This window comes from Cetorhinus maximus, chromosome 23, assembly GCF_964194155.1.
Source record: "Cetorhinus maximus chromosome 23, sCetMax3.hap1.1, whole genome shotgun sequence".
Classification (NCBI taxonomy): Eukaryota; Metazoa; Chordata; class Chondrichthyes; order Lamniformes; family Cetorhinidae; genus Cetorhinus; species Cetorhinus maximus.
The window spans coordinates 62,995,938-63,008,742 of record NC_135901.1 but is presented as its reverse complement, the minus strand read 5'-3'; the positions used below and the strand labels follow the sequence as shown (position 1 = coordinate 63,008,742).

The window sequence follows — 12,805 nt, the reverse complement described above, 5'->3', positions numbered from 1 at the left end:
GCCTGCCGTCGGTCGTAGGGAAAATTCTAGAGTCCATTATAAAAGATTTAATAGCTGAGCACTTGGAAAACAGTGGCAGAATGGGACAGAGTCCACATGGATTTACGAAAGGGAAATCATGCTTGACAAATCTATTGGAATTTTTCGAGGATGTAACTTGTAGAGTTGATGAGGGGGAGTCAGTGGATGTGGTTTATTTGGACTTTCAGATAGCTTTCGACAAATTCCCACATAAGAGATTAGCGTGTAAAATTAAAGCACATGGGATTGGGGATGGTGTATTGAGATGGATAGAAAACTGATTGGCAGGCAGGAAACAAAGAGTAAGAATAAACGGGTCTTTTTCAGAATGGTAGGCACTTACTAGTGAGGTACCACAGGGATCGGTGCTGGAACCCCAGCTTTCACAATATATATTAATAATTTAGGTGAGGAAATTAAATGTAATATCTCCAAATTTGCAGATGACACAAAGCTGGGTGGGAGGGTGAGCTGTGAGGAGGATGCAGAGATGCTTCAGTGTGATTGGGACAAGCTGAGTGAGTGGGCAGATGCATGGCAGATGCAGTATAATGTGGATAAATGTGAGGTTATCCACTTTTGTAGCAAAAACAGGAAGGCAGATTATTATCTGAATGGCTATAAATTGAGAGAGGGGAATGTGCAACGAGACCTGGGTGTCCTCGTACACCAGTTGCTGAAGGTAAGCATGCAGGTGCTGCAGACGGTAAAGGAGGCAAATGGTATGTTGGCCTTCATAGTGAGAGGATTCGAGTACAGGAGCAGGGGTGTCTTGCTGCAATTATACAGGGGCTTGGTGAGACCACACCTGGAATATTGTGTGCAGTTTTGGTCTCCTTGTCTGAGGAAGCATTTTCTTGCTATAGAGGGAGTGCAGCGAAGGTTTACCAGACTGATTCCTGGGATGGCGGGACTGACATATGAGGAGAGTTTGAGTCGTTTAGGATTATATTCACTGGAGTTCAGAAGAATGAGGAGGGATCTCATGGAAACCTAGAAAATTCTATCAGAACTAGACAGGGTAGATGCAGGAAGAAGTGTTCCCAATGGTGGGGGAGTCCAGAACCAGGGGTCACAGCCTGAGGATACAGGGTAGACCATTTAGGACTGAGATTAGGAGAAATGTCTTCACCCAGAGAGTGGTGAGCCTGTGGAATTCGTTACCACAGAAAGTAGTTGAGGCCAAAACATTGTATGTTTTCCAGAATGAGTTAGATATAGCTCTTGAGGCGAAAGGGATCAAAGGATATTGGGAGAAAGCGGCAGCAGGCTATTGAGTTGGATGATCGGCCATGATCATAATGAATGGCGGAGCAGGCTCGAAGGGCCGAATGGCCTACCCCTGCTCCTATTTTCTATGTTTTTTTTGTTTCCTGGTGAATCGAGTGACACTGTCAGATCTTGATGTGATATTTGGTTTTAGTTTCCTATCTGCAAATCATCTCCCTCTTGTACCCAGTAAAAGGAGTTTACAAAAATCTTCATCGTAAGTACAGGATAGAAATTCAAAACAGACAATTCGAGTTTCTTTGGAACGTTCTTTCCCCAAACATATGGTCCAATCAAACAGATAGAAGTTCAAATCAGCAGCAAGGTCCCAATAAAAGCAAAGGGAACCTTCCTAACTAAACCAGGATGTTGTTTCCAGTGTCTATGAGACACTCTGTACCCTGAGATGCCCACTGGATGTGGAATGTATCAAGCGCACTGGTGGACACCGCATGTTCCCTCTCCAGGGACACCCAGACATGGACAGGACCACGGAAGAGAGATCGGCAGCCAGTGTGACCAGGCCCATGTGTGTCACCCATCCTGGATCAACAAATTCCTGTTTTAAACAGGCCCATGAACAGTTACAGGAGAAGATTCACTGTCATACCGCAGCCCCTCTCCCCACCCCTCCTACACTGGGCAACCAGAGATTAGGATTGTGGGGCTGAAGTGTCAACAAAGGCTGTGAATCAGCCCCATAGGGGCTGCAACCTCTCACTCTGAACATATACAAGGCCCATGGACTCCTCTAGGCCGCAAACATCACCTGCAGCCTGGGAGTGGGTAAAGCTGCTTAAAACCCTGTCCCCCCGACAAAAATATGCCTATCCTGGGCACAAGGACCCTGTTGGGAAACGGGACCGTGAAGCCCCGCCCACTCACTGGTGCAGCAACAAGGCCGCGCATGCGCCCTACTACCTACTGAAAAAAGATGGCGGCCGTTATTTTGGGTCTGGGTCTCGGGGATTAAAATAAAAAAACTCAATAAAATTAGAGATGAAATGATAGAGAAACCTGAATGTAACAGAACATCCATTATCCACCGGAAAGATGGAGAGTGGGAATTGTCCATCTCAGTCTCGTCAATAGATACTTAATGAGGGGACATTATTCTCTGTGTCTTTCCCGGACCTGGAGATGGAAAAGGGGCAAATGAATGAACTTTAAACACCTCGTCCACTTGGCACAGAAACTGTCTGAAACTCAGAATAGAAACCACATGGAACAAAATACTGACAAATACTCAACTGTTGGCTACAAATAAATAAAAATATATATTGGTGGAGACGGTGCCACAGTGGGAATGTCACTGGACTAATAATCCAGAAAACCAGCTTGATGCTCTGGGGACAGGGGTTCAAATCCCACCACAACAGCTGGTGGAATTTAAAATCAATTATTAAATCTGGAATTGAAAGCGAATCTCAATAAGGGCGACAATTCAGCCATTGTCAATTGTCATAAAAACCCACCTGGTTCACTAATGCGGGGAGGAAATCTGCCCTCCTTACCTGGTCTGACATGTGACTCCAGATCCACATTGAAATGTGGCTACTGTTAAATACCCTCTGAAATGGTGTGGCAAGCACTTGCTTCAAGGGCAACAAATGCTGGCCCTGCCCACATTCCATGAAAGAAAGTTTTTAACACCACCGCCACTGAATGGCTACAATTTCGGAAGGAAGTGAAGACAGAGGGTCCAGAAAAGATGCAAGAAAACGGTTCCCCTTCCAAGGATAACAAACCAACTTCACCTCGCCTAATTGAAGTTCCGATCTCTCGTGAATCTTTCCTCCACACTCTCACATTCTTCCTAAAGCTCAGAATTGGACATAATACTGCAGTTGTGTCCAAAGCAGTGTTTTATTCAGGTTTATTCTAACTTGGTTGATTTTGTACTTTATTCCCATATTCATAAAGCCCAGGATTCCACATGCTTTATTCACTGCTTTCTCAGCCTGCCCCGCCATCTTCAATGATTTGTGCACATAAAGCCCCAGATTACGCTGCTCCTGCACCTTTTTACACTTGTATCCTTTATTTTATAATGCCTCTCCTTGTACTTCCTACCGAAATGAATCACTTCACACCTCTGTGAATGAAATTTTATCTGCCACCTGTCTGCCTATTCCACCATCGTGTCTATGTCCTCTTGAGGTTTATCACCGTCCTCCCTACTGTGAACACATCTTGAAACTTTGGTGTCGTTTGCAAATTTTGAAATGCAGCCGTGCACACACAAGTCTAGATCATTAATATATATCAAGAAATCAGTGGTCTGACCACCGACCCCTTGTGATCCCACTATATACTTTTCCTCAATTTGAAAAAGCAACCGTTCACCATGCATGTTGTTGCCTGTCACACAGCCAATGCTGCCTCTGCCCCATGAATTTTAACTCTGCTGACAAGCCTGTTACTTGGCACTGTATCAAATGCCGTTTAGCAGTTCATGTGCACATCAACCGTGTTACCCTCATCAACATTCTCTGTTGCCTGATCAAAAACTCAAGAAATTTAGTTCAACACGATTGTCCTGAACAAATTGTACAAGTGACCTAATTTTGACCTGAATTGCCGCTTCTAAATGCTTTCCCACACAGAGGTTAAACTGACTGGTCTGTCAATGCTGGGCTGACCCTTCCATTTAAGATTACTAAAGATTAATATTAGTGCCAGGAAGTGTGAGGAAAACGTGAGGAGTTGTGAAATTGGAACATTTAAAGACACTGATAACTGATAAATAGCTCAATAAATAATCAGTTTTCAAGACATAAAGTACAGATAAATTAATTTATAAATAACTGAATTGAATTATTAACAATGTCAGGTAGAGTGCTTGGAATGGAGAAACGAAAATTACTGCAATGCTTAAAACATGAAATGAAAAGTGTAAAAACTGGAAACACTCAGCAGGTCTGGAAGAATCTGCAGAGAGAGAAAGAGAATTAACGTTTCAGGTCTGTGAGCCATTGAAAGGGGGCGGTGGAAGAGGAACAGAAAGAAAGGTCTATGAAAGGCTGTAGGGCGGGAAAGATTAACTGACAAAAGGTTTCATGATGCAAGGTCAAAGGGAGTGGTAATGGGACAGTTAAAAACACAAAAGCTGCTTCTAGATTAGGTGTGAATGGCACGATAGCAACAGTCTGATTGCAATGTGAAGAAAATGAGAGAAATAAGAAAGGAAAACTAGGACTCAAAGAAATAAGGAACAAATGAGGGCAGAGATTAGGATAGAAAATTGTTGAACTCAAATTTTGATCCCCGAAGTCTGTAAAGCATCTCCTTTTGATCTGGTAATGAACATTTCTATATATTCTCAGGTCTGATGAATGGTCACAGAGCTGTCACGTTAACCCTGTTTCTCTTGCCACAGATGAAGGCCTGACCTGCTGAGGAATTCCAGCATTTTCAGATTCATGTCGGGATTGTAGACTGTGAGAGTTTGTAAAGATAGAGATTGTCCCAAATTAATTTGCCACATCGATAACAGAAGTCTCTTTCATGAAACTCCAGTCTCATTGTTTTATATTTGGGTCTGAGGGAGAATGTTCGCTGTTTTATATTCGGGTCTGGGGGATAATGTTCACTGTTTTATATTCGGTCCTGGGATGATAATGTTCACTGTTTTAAATTCGGGTCTGGGGGATAATGTTCTCTGTTTTATATTCGGGACTGGGGGGATAATGTTCACTGTTTTATATTCAGGTCTGGGGGATAATGTTCTCTGTTTTATATTCGGGTCTGGGGAATAATGTTCACTGTATTGTATTCCGGTCTGGGGGATAATGTTTACTGTTTTATATTAGGGTCTGGGGGATAATGTTCACTGTTTTAGATGCTGGTCTGGTGCGGAATGAAATGAAGAGCCACTTTAATTGAGGACAGTAACTGCATTTTTCGCTCTGACTTTAAACAAAAGAATCTATCCTGTTGTGTGGGACAAAATTTTTCAGTTTTACTGGATTCAATTAAGGCGAGTTTGAAGCTAAATCCAGGAATTCTGTAAATTTAAACTAAAACCAGACATGCAGAAATCGGCTGATGGTTGATAGCGCCGGGATGGTGGTGGGGGTAGGTGTCCGGAGGAAGTCTGACACACACACTGCACAGGGTGAGCAGGGGAAAGGGGAGGAATTACTTGATTAAACAGGGATCCAGGGACAATAGCAGAAGTTGGGAATCACTTTGAATGGAGCAGCGGGATAGGGACAATTCAAAGAATCATAGAATGGTTGCAGCAAAGAAGGAGGCCGTTCAGCCAGTCGTGTCTGTATTAGCCCCCTGAAGGGACAATTTACCTAATGCCACGTCCCTGCCTTTGCCCCATAGCCCTGCAATTAAACAAGATTGAACAAGTCTTAAACAAAACTTGTATGAAACAAGATGTTTACGCGTATCGGGGGTGGGGAGCAGCATAGTGTAACTGTGCAGGTCAGTGAGGATATCCAAGGTCCATCAGCCGTCTGCATGCAGTGTATAGTGGGCCTTGGGGGATGGAACCATTTGGGACAAAGCACAGGGTGGGAGGTCACCCCTCCCCCACTGTCCTGGTTACACGAAGGACTCACCTTGGACTGTCCCACACCTGGGCCGGGCGGGGTCAAGGTGCAGGAAGCTGCAAGCTGGTAGGCTGAGCTGTGAACTGGGCGGAGTTGAGGAGTTTGAGTGACAGGTCTGGGGCTATATCAGAGCAGGCACAGTCACTGCTCCCCCTTTCCTCGTGGAAGTTTCACTGGAATTGTGTTGGTGAGTGTTTCTAAACTCTGTCTCACTATCCCGGGAATGGAGGTGGATTGGAGGTTGCAGTGACTGTTGGACTATATTGTTTCTCCTCATTCTTGCCGCTTCTCCCACTCCCAGCTCCAGGCTGCAGGTCCCGGTGATTCTGGATGCGGGACAGTTGTTAGTCCCGGCCCTGGTGTGGGTGCGCAAGCGCAGATGCGCGGCTTATTGTTCTGTAATAATGGCGGGTGATCGTCCTCCTGTATTTTGCTGCAGTTCTTCTCCTCCTTGACTCTCCCGGCGCCATAGTTGCCACCTGCCGATTGCGGCAACCGACCTTCCAACAGCAAGTTAACAACTTTTAGATAGAGCGGTTTCTGGAGCGCATTGCATTGTGGGAATATTGCCCGCCATTAGTCGGCCGCCATCGCCGAGAGTTATCGTGCAGTCTGAAGGCAGGTCAGCGACCTGAGCCCCTACTTCTGTTCCTTAATCTGTTCATGCTGCCTGACCTGCTGGATATTTAAAATATTTTATGTCTTAACTTCAGTTCCAGTCTTGCAGAGCTTTGCTTTCATTTTATTGTTTCATGCAGCCGAGTCTGGAAACACAGACAGACCAATTAGGAGCCGGTTTGAATTAGGGTGGGTGTTGAATGGGGGTCTTTTTTGTTGCATCTGTTTTGAGCTGGAGTGGAATTGGAGGAGGAGCTGCTGGGATTACCCCCGAGGACTTTGCAACCCAGTCGGGCCCAGCAATTTCCAGTGTGAGGCTGTTAAAGGAGTTAGATCCTGGGGGAGAACAGAGTGACAAACGTCCATTCAATTTAAGAGTGTTGTTTTAGTAACAACTATTTCCACGGTGCCTTTTTTTCCGAGATTTTTTGTTAACTCGATTCTTGGTATTTGGTGTCACTAACAAGAGCAGCAGATATTGTCAATCCCCAGTTGTCTGTTGGTCAGGTGTTGGTGGGCCTTATTCCTGAATCGCTGCAGTCTCTGTGGTGAAGGTGTTCCAACAATGCTGTTTGGTAAGGAGTTACAGGATTCTCACTCAGCGATGATAAATGTCCAAATCAACAACAACAAGTTGCATTTATGTAGCACACTGATTAGAATAGAACGTTCCAAAGTATTTCACAGGAATATTATACCGGAATATTTAACACTGAAGCACATGAGGAGATATTGGGGCACATGATCAACAGCTTGGTCAAAGAGGCAAGTTTTAAGGAGAGTCTTAAAGGATGAGAAAGAGAGGCCTAAATAAGGAATTCTAGAGCTTATAGCCTGAGCAGCTGAAGACACGGTCACCAATGGTGAGTCAATTAAAACCAGGGATGCTCAATCGGCCTGAATGAAATGAGTCCAGATATCTGGGAGGGATGTAGATTGGAGGGTATGATAGAGGTAGTAAGGGGCGTAGTCACTGAAGGATTTGAAAATAAGGATAAGAATTTGAACATTGAGGCGCAGCTTAACGAGGAGCCTATGTAGCTCAATGAGAACAGGGGCGTTGGATGAATGAGACAAAGTGCGAGTAAAGACACGGGAAGTGGAGTTTTAAATGACTCCATTGTTTCTGTGGCAGGCTAGGAAGATTCCAGTTTAGAGGTAGCAAAGGAATGGATGCGTTTCAGCAGCAGCTGAGCTGAGGCAGGAATGAAATTTGGCAAAATGACTGATGTGGAAATGGACGGCCTTAGTGGTATGTAGTCAGAAGCTCAGTTTGGGGTGAAATATGACACCAAGATTGTGAACAGTCTGGTTCGGCCTCAGAGTTGTCAGAAAGGCGTTGAAGGTTGGGGAGTGGAGTTTGTAGCGAGGAATGAAAACAATGGCTTCAGTCTTCCCAAAATTTAAATGGAGGAAGTTTCTGTCCATCTAGTAATGGATGTCAGACAAATCAGGGTGGAGTGTGACTTGGAGGTGATGGTGTTCACATTCACCTGCTACCCTGGTCCTTATGGAGGTTGGAGGATAAGGGATTGGGAAATGCTGCCAAAGTTCTGGTAGAGTTGTGTAGGCCCAGACTGGCAGGCAGGTTCCCTTCCCTGAAGGACATTAGTGAACCAGTTGGGTTTTTAGGATAATCCAGCAAATTTCATGGTCACTTTTTCCTAATGCCAGTCCCACACGTTGAGCTCAATTTCACACCCAGCCTTTGTGTTTTTGTGAGTTCTCCCTCACTCACCTTTGTTTGTTTTGTACTATTTTCACAGGGTTTGCAGTCCAGAATCACATACCCGACATCACATCAGGATCTGACGGTGTTGTCCAATTTATCGTAACCCAAATACAATTGGATTTTGAATATGGTGATTAAGAGCCCTGTTCACAGTGGGGAGAAACCACACGCATGTTCTGTGCGTGGGCGAGGCTTCAGCCAGTCATCTGACCTATTGAAACACAGTCACAATGGAGAGAATCCATGGAAATGTGGGGACTGTGGGAAGGGATTCAATGACCCATCCCAGCTGGAAATCCATCAGTGTACAAGCACTGGAGAGAGGCCATTCATATGTTCAGTGTGTGGAAAGGGATTTTCTGATTCATCCAACCGACTGAAACACCAGCGAGTTCACGCTAGGGAGAGGCCGTTCACCTGCTCCGAGTGTGGGAAGGGATTCACTCAGTCATTCCACCTGCTGAGACACCAGCAAGTTCACACTAGGGGGAGACTGTTTACCTGTTCTGTGTGTAAGAAGGGATTTGCTGATTCATCCTCCCTAATGAAACATAAGCGAGTTCACACTGGGGAAAGACCATTTACCTGCACTGTGTGTAAAAAGGGATTTGCTGATTCATCCAACCGACTGAAACACCAGCGAGTTCGCACTGGGGAGAGACCATTTACTTGTTCTGATTGTGGGAAGGGATTCATTGATTCATGCACCCTGCTGAGACACCAACGAGTTCATACTGGGGAGAGACCATTTACCTGTTCTGATTGTGGGAAGGGATTCACTGATTCATGCACCCTGCTGAGACACCAGAGAGTTCATACTGGGGAAAGACCATTTACCTGTTCTGATTGTGGGAAGGGATTCACTGATTCATCCAGCCTGCTGAGACACCAGAGAGTTCACACTGGAGAGAGACCATTTACCTGCTCCACATGTGGAAAGGGATTTGCTGATCCATCCAACCTCCTGGAACACCAGCGAGTTCACACTGGGGAAAGACCATTCACCTGCTCCAAGTGTGGGAAGGGATTCACTCGGTCATTCCATCTTTCATTTCATCAGCGAGTTCACACTGGGGAGAGACCGTTCACCTGCTCCAAGTGTGGGAAGGGATTCACTCGGTCATTCCATCTACTGAGACACCAGAGAGTTCACACTGGGGAGAGGCCATTTACCTGCTCAGAGTGTGGGAAGGGATTCATACAGTTATCCAATATGCTGAGACACCAGTGGGTTCACAAGTAACTGCTGTGGTTGGATTTCGTTCCCAATGATATTCTTGTCTGAAGCATATTCATAAGAGTGTGTTTCTGCTGAGGTTAATAAACTCCAGCCCAGTTACAGATTCTGTATAAAATTGGAATAAATCAGCTTTGCGATAAACAGTGTGTTGAGTCGTTTTGAAATCTCTAGCACAAGTTAGTTCCTTTTGAAGGGCTCTCCCTCTGCCCTGTCTCCTCCATCCTCAGCCCCAACAACAATTGTGAGGAGCTCATGGAGCTTCTTTGTCACTAAGATTGAGACAATCCGATCAGCTGCCTCTGCTGCTTCCCTCCCTTCCACTAACCCACCGGGACAAACTGTCTCTAAATTTCCCCCAATGTCTGAGCCGTGAACACATCTTTTTCCAGTTTCTCTCCCATCTCCTCTCATGCCCTCTGTGTGCACCACCTGCTCCATCGACCCTATTCCCACTAAACTACTGACCATCCAACTTCCCCATGTTTACCGTCATTGTCAATGGTTCTCTCTTTTCAGATACTGTTCTGCTCTCCTTTAAACCTTCCATCATTATAACATCCTTAAATAAAAACAAGCCCTTCACTCTTCTATCTTTGCATGCTGCTGCCCCATCTCCAGCCTCTCTTTCCTTTCAAAAATCCTTAAACATTTTGTAATCTCCCAAAACTGTGTCCATTTTTCTGAGAACTCTCTGTTTGTATCCCTCCAATCAGGTTTCTGCCCTGCCTCTGTTCAAAAACAGTTCTTATCAAAGCCACAAGTGAGATCCTATGTGGCTGCGACACAGGTATACTTTCTCTTCTGGTCCTTCCCGACGTGTCTCACCTTCTTGGAGAGGAGACAGCCAGACCTGTGAGGAACACCTCCGATCGGGCAGCGGGCTGAGTTTGAAAATAAACCCAAGGGCGACATCGCAGGAAAACTTGGTTGGTGAGACGTTGCTGTTAGGGAGTGTGTTTAAATAGCTAAAAACTAGAAAAAAAAAAAGCATAACATTTATAAAGAGGTAGCTGCCTGGATTTCAGTAAGGAACACCAACAATAGGGAAGTAACGTTAAATCAAGTCAAAGTGAAATAGAGTCATAAAGTAAACCAAAGTAAGGTAAAGTTAGGAGAAGTGTCGCAAAGTGAAGTTACTGTTAATTTATTCTTACTAATCCTCCTTACTTTAAATGTAAAATTAGAAGGAAGTAAAATGGGTAACAGGAAGTAGTACTGAGGCTACAAGGCAGGAGAAACAAAGCAGGGCATTGAGTCTGCTTCGAATGCAGAATTATGTTAAAAAGACAAAATTAAAGGTGCTCTCCCTGACTGCACACAGCATTTGCAATCGATGATCAAAAGGCACAAATAGTAAGATACTATCGGGGTAAGATATTATTGCCATTATGGAAACATGGCTGCATGGTGACACAAACTGGGAACTGAATATTCATGGTTACTGGAAGTTTAGTAAAGGAAGAAAAGGAGGTGGAGTTGTGCTCATAATAAGGGATGAGATCAGTGCATTAGTAAAGGGGATCTCAGTTTGGAAGAACAATGTGGAATCTGGGTGGAGCTAAGAATTAGCAAAAGACAGCAGACATTTGTTGGAGTTATTCATAGCCTACCAAATAGTAAGGGTAATGGTAATGTATTAAACAAAAGATAATAGAAGCATGTAGCATAGGCTATACATTGATCATGGATGACTTCAATCTACATGTATACTGGGTAAACCAATTGAGCACTGATGCTGTGGAAGATTAATTTCTGGAGTATGTTGGGAATGGTTTTCTAGAGCAGTATGTTGAGGAGCTGACTCGAGGACAGGCTATTTTAGATCTAGCATTATGTAATGTAAAAGGACTAATTAATAATCTTGTTGTAAAAGAACCTTGAGGGGCGAGTGAACACAATATTATAGTATTTTATATTATGTTTGAAAATGAGGTAGTTCACTCTGAAGCAAGGGTGTTAAAGTTGAATAAAGGAAATTATGAAGGCGTGTGGGAGAAATTGGCTGAGATAGAATGTGAAAATACATTAAAATGTACAGAGGCAATGGGTAGTCTTCAAAGAATTATTACATAGCTTACAGCACATACACCTTCGATCAAGGTGCAGAAGCCCCAAAATGTCAGTCAACCGTGGCTGACAAAGGAAGTTAAGGATGGTATAAGATTTAAAGATAAGGCTCATAAAGTTGTCAGAAGTGGTAGTAAACCTGAGGATTGGGAGGCTTTTAGAACACAACAAAAGAAGACCAGGAAACTGGTAAAGAAAGAGAGAATAGCATATGAATGCAATCTAGAGAAAAGACAAAAACAGACTCTAAAAGCTGCATTAGGCAAATGTGGGTCTATTGCATGCAGAGTCGTGGAAGTAGAGAAGCTAAATGATAATTCTGAGTCTGCCTTCACCGGGGAAGATATAAGAAATCTCCCAGGTTTAGAGATCCAAGGGAGTAGGGAGAATAAGGAGTTGAAGGAAATTAATATCAGTAAGAATGGGATTGAAAGTTGGTAAGTCACTGGGACCTGACATATTAATTAGCAAAATAAACCCACATGGGATAGGAGGCAATACACTGACATGGATTAAGGATTGGCGAACAGGCAGAAAACAGAGAGTAGGAATAAATGGGTAATTCTCGTGTTGGTAAGCTGTGATTAGTGGGGTACCACAAGGATCAGTACTTGGGTCCCAGTTGATCACAATATATATTAACGATATGGATGTGGGGACCAAATGTAATCCTTCCAAGTTCGCAAATGATACAAAGCGAGGTGGGAATGTGTTGTGAGGTAGATGTAAAGCAGCTATGGGAGGATTTGACTTAGTGAGTGGGCAAGAACATGGCAGATGGAATATATTGTGGAAAAATGGCAGAAGGAACTAACGTTCAGAGTATTTCCTAAATGATAAGAGATGAGAAAATGTAGATGTACAAAGGGACCTGGGTGTCCTTGTCCATAAGTCGCTGAAGGCTAACATGCAGATGCAGCAAGCTATTCGGAAGGCTAGTGCAATGTTAGCTTTTGCCACAAGAGGATTTGAGTACAGGAGGAGTGAAGTCTTGCTTCAATTGTTTAGAATCTTGTTTAGACCGCACCTGGAGTAGTGTGTGCAGTTTTGGTCACCTTGCCTCAGAAGGATATTATTGCCACAGAGGGAGTGCAATGTAAGTTCACAGGCTTGTTCCGGGGATGGTGGGACTGTCTTATGAAGAGAGATTGGGCAAATTCACCCACCTTAATCAGTACATATTTCACCACATCTCCACCTCCTTTTAGATCTGAAGAAGGGTTTTACGGACTCGAAACATTGTCTCTGTCTCTCTCTCTGCAGATGCTTTCAGACCTGCTGTGTTTTTCCGGC

At 44.1% G+C, this 12,805-nt stretch overlaps 1 protein-coding gene and 1 pseudogene across 1 annotated transcript in view; one reads left to right on the top strand and one right to left on the bottom strand.

Moving 5' to 3' along the window:
• LOC144698076 (uncharacterized) overlaps positions 1–9,448 on the top strand; it is an 85,658-nt pseudogene extending 76,210 nt beyond the window's left edge.
• The window catches only part of LOC144698080 (uncharacterized), a 642,405-nt gene that overhangs the window by 461,220 nt on the left and 168,380 nt on the right, over positions 1–12,805 (bottom strand). The gene's annotated exons all lie outside the window — the stretch shown is intronic.